Source organism: Canis lupus, chromosome 4, assembly GCF_003254725.2.
Source record: "Canis lupus dingo isolate Sandy chromosome 4, ASM325472v2, whole genome shotgun sequence".
Lineage (NCBI taxonomy): Eukaryota > Metazoa > Chordata > Mammalia > Carnivora > Canidae > Canis > Canis lupus.
Genome location: NC_064246.1, coordinates 18,286,687 through 18,291,403, shown reverse-complemented (window position 1 = coordinate 18,291,403; position 4,717 = coordinate 18,286,687). Strand labels below are relative to the sequence as shown.

At 35.7% G+C, this 4,717-nt stretch overlaps 1 protein-coding gene across 7 annotated transcripts in view; it reads left to right on the top strand.

Annotated features, from left to right (window-relative positions):
- CTNNA3 (catenin alpha 3) overlaps nt 1-4,717 on the top strand; it is a 1,671,697-nt gene that overhangs the window by 1,104,390 nt on the left and 562,590 nt on the right. The gene's annotated exons all lie outside the window — the stretch shown is intronic.

The window sequence follows — 4,717 nt, the reverse complement described above, 5'->3', positions numbered from 1 at the left end:
AACACCATTTAACTACCTGAGAAAAGGATGCATAGAATTAGAACACTGAATTTGATGTCATTATCGTGGTGGTTACAATTCCAAAATTATTATGGTGTTACCAATTTAAGTGAATGTCATATTAATTCTCCTCACATACTAACTTAGATGTTTTTGAGGTGTCATATATCTAGTTATTTTAATTTTCTCTACATGCCCATGACACTGAGGTAATCAGACCTATAGGTACTTACACATAACTCATCTTTTTAATCCACAAAGTGCTTTTGTTATATTAACTAAGATTTTTTAAGATTATTTGTATCAATGCCAATATTGAAATATCTCTGAGGAAAAATTAAATTACTTAGATTTATTTTCACTTTTTTAAGTAATTGTTTTCAGAAATCTTTCAAGAGGAGAAGTAGATGCATCAAATGATAGCTTGAAACCTGTATGTTTAAATCTGATGGAACCTTACTGTAATTAGTGAACTCAAACGCTGTCCCCCACACTTTCCCCAGTGCACATGTACCTCTCACTTCTGGGAAAATGAGTCCTAGGAGTGTTAATAAGACTCTTCTGTGGACAGAAAATCAATTTGAAGCAAAGTAAAACTGTAACTTAAGACTCTTGGCTTCTAATCTAGATTTCCTTCTGTAACTTTGTATTAATTATTCCATCTCTTTGTGCCTCTTGTCTTGCCAGTAGAAAGGGAATGAATACTGGTAGGGCCTTCCTCACTGGATTAAAGATGTTAATGCAAATTGAGTACTTAGATTCCTGCGTGGAACATTGCAGGCTATCAATACTAGTCCTATAGTTAGCACACTAGTTTGCCATTCGCGACCAAATTTTAGAAATAAAATAGAAATTCTTTCAAAAAAAATTGTCACATGAAAAGGGAAGGTGGAGGGAAAGGCGTCACTTGTCTCTACAAAGGATTAAATGTTGTAGAATATTTTAAAAGGCTTCTTTATCTCATACTGCAATTTTCCCTAAGGAAGCAAAGCTGATGCCTTGATATCAACACAGAGTTCAGATGAAATACTGCAGTGGAATCTGTGTTAGTTTTATCATTTCAGACTATAGGTAGCTTTTTGTGAAAAATGCACGGTTTGGCTATGGCAGACCAGGCTGTGTGGGGCTTGAAACTCATAAATTTGAGGGCCTTCTTTAAGGAAAAAAAAAAAAAAAAAAAGAGTATTTTTTAGAATGCAAAAATAAATGACAACTAGTTATTAGTTTTAAAATGTTGATAAATATCAAAATATCCCCAAATCTAAAAGAGTGATATAATATTGGTATTATTATATAGCAGACGCATCTATGAAACTTTTTCCTTTCTTTTCTTCTCTTCCCTTTCCTTTTTTTTTGTCCTTTCCCTCTCTCTCCTTTGTTCCTTTCTTCTTTCTGCTACACACTGCCGATTGCCTCTTAAATAACAGCAACTAATTTTGTAATACCAGTTTCTGCACAGAAACTTAGAAGATGATTCAGTCTTTGTTTTTGCAGTTTGGGAAGGTTAAGGAAAGAGTATGAAATTAGGGGAAACAAACATTCTGTCATAATATGATGTCAGCACCACAAGTATGAGTGTAGAAAAGGACATATTAAGAGGTGACTCTAAACCTCTTGTAGCATATTCACTGAACCCAAACCAAATGTATACCTTCGAGTTCCCTCAACTCAATTTCCCTTAGTTGGATCCCAAAATACTTGTGGGAAATTTTACTAGAGCAAAGACCATGTGAAACAAAACAAAACAAAACAAAACAAAACAAAACAAAACAAACAAAAAACAAAGACCATGTGAGCACATGTCTAGGCCCTCTCCAGTGTCTTAGATGGGCCTGTTACAAGTGAGAGGCCCTGGAAATACAAACTTCTGAAACCTGGAGGGAAACAAAAAAACTTAACACAGTCTGAAAATCCTAAATATTATGAATCTAGTTTAGATGGATGAGGGTTTCCCAAGGCAAATGAGAGCAGAATGTAATAAAAATACCTTATGTGATTTAATATTTAAAAGTGATAAAGGCTTAGCCCAAGCCATGCCGAGGCTTTGGCCACATATACCACTAGAAAGTATAGAAGCCTGAAGAAAGGAAAATGGGATTTTGGAAACTAAGCTAGTTTTTCCCAGGAGTGCCAGATAACCTGACCCTGTACTGGTTTGAACAGGCATCCACAAGGATGGAGAAATGAAGATCATTCGTAAAGAGAATTAGCATCAAATGTAGCCTTTATCAGTGAGCATGGGCAGTGAATGTAGTTGGGATAGCAGACACCAGATACAGAGGAATGGGTTGACGAGAGCTCTCAGCAAGTCCTGGGGCTTAAAGTTCTACTCCTCTAGGTCACTCAACTCATTTGCCTTTTTTTACTTGCCTGACAAAACCCAAATCGAAAAAATCATTTATTTATTTTTTTTTGGTACTCAAATTGGAAAGGAAGAAGTAAAATTATCACTGTTCACAGATGACAGGATCTTATATTCAGAAAACCCTAAAAGTCACACACACAAACACAAACCATTAAGAGTTAATAAGTGAAGCTAACAAAATTACAGGTATCAACTCAATGCACAAAAGCCAAATAAACAATCTGAAATGGAAATTAAGAGAGCAGTTCCACTTACAATTGCATCACAAAGAATAAAATGCTGAGGAATAATTTTAAAGAAATTATTATTATACACTGACAATAATAAAAAATGGCTGCATGAAATTAAGGAATATTTAAGTAAATGGAAGGACATTTTGTTTATGGATTATAAAACTTAGTAAGGTAACAGTATTACCTAAAGCAATCTGCAGATTCAATGCAATCCTCCTCAAAATCCCAACAATGATTTTATAGATATAGGACAAACACTTCTTAAATTCACATGAAATTTCAAGTTACTTCAAATAGCTAAAACAATCTTGAAAAAGAACAAAATTGGAGAACTCTCATTTCCTAATTTCAAAAACTATAAACTACAGTAATCAAATAAGTATGGTACTGGCTTACAAACAGACTTACAGAATTATAAACAAATGGAATAGAATAGACAACCCAGACATAAATATTTGCATATCAGGCCTGCATTATTTTATTATACTTCACTTTATTGCAGTTCACAGATAATGTGTTTTGTTTTTTGTTTTGTTATTGTTGTTGTTGCTGTTGCTTTATAAATCAAGGGTTTATGAGAACCCTGAATCAAGCAAATCTATTGCCACCATTTTTCCAGTAACATTTGTTAACTTGGCATTTCATGTCATATTGTAATTCTAACAATATTCCAAAAATTTTTTAAACATTATATTTGTTATGGTGATCTGTCATCAAGGATATTTGATGTTACTGGTGTAATTGTAACACCAGTTACAATTTGTTTTGGGGTGCCACAAACCATGCCCAGATAAGATGACAATTTTAACTGATAACTGCGTATGTTCTGACTGCTACACAGACTGGCCATTCCTCTGAGTCTTCCTCTTAGGCATTCCTATTCCCTGAGATGCAACAATACTTAAATTAGGCCAATTGATAACTGTACAATAGCCTCTTAGTGTTCAAGTGAAAAGGAGATTTGCACACTCTCACTCTCACTTTATTTAAAAAATGATTAAGCTGGGCAGCCCCGGTGGCCCAGTGGTTTAGCACTGCCTTCAGCCCCGGAGTGTGATCCTGGAGACCTGGGATCGAGTCCCGAGTCAGGCTCCCTGATGGAGCTTGCTTCTTTCTCTGCCTGTGTCTCTGCCTCTCTCTCGCTTTGTGTCTGTCATGAATAAATAAATAAAATCTTCAAAAAAATGATTAAGTTTACAGAGAAAGGCATGTCAAAAAGCCAGGATAAGCCAGAGGCTAGGCCTTTTCTGCCAGGTAGTTAGCAAAGTTGTGATTGCAAAGGAAAATATTTTGAATGAATTACAAGTGCTATTCCAGTGAACACACAAATGATACAAAGTGAAACAGCCTTATTGCTGATATGGAGAAAGTTTGAGTGGTCTGAATAGATCATAGTATGACAACATTTTCTTATGCCAAAGCTTAATCTAGAGCAAGACCCTAACTCTTTTCAATTCTGTGAAGGCTAAGAGAGGTGAGGAAGCTGCAGAAAAAAATTTTGAAGTTAGCAGATGTGGTTCATGAGGTTTAAGGAAAGAAGTCATCTCTGTAAAATCAAAGTGCAAGGTAGGCAGCAGATGCTAATGTAGAAGCTGTAGCAAATTATCCTGAAGATTAAACTAAGATCATTCACGAAGGTGGTTATACTTAACAATAAATTTTCAATGTAGACAAAACAACCCAATATTGGAAGTAGATATTATCAAGGACTTTCATGGCTAGAGAGAAGTCAATGCCTGACTTCAAAGTTTCAAAGACAGGCTGACTCTCTTGTCAAGAACCAATGCAGCTAGTGACTGAGTTGAAGATACACCCATTTATTATTCCAAAAATTCTAGGGCCCTTGAGAATTATGCTAAATCTATTCTGCCCGCATTCAGTGAATGGAACAACAAAGCCTGGATGACAGCATATCTGCTTACAACATGATTTACCAAATATTTTAAGACAATTGTTGAGAACTACTACTAAGCTAAAAAGATTCTTTTCAAAATATTACTGCTCATTGGCAATGCACCTGGTCACACAGAACTGTGATCAAGACATACAGTGAGGGGATCCCTGGGTGGCTCAGTGATTTAGCTCCTGCCTTTGGCCCCGGGAATGATCCTGGAGTCCC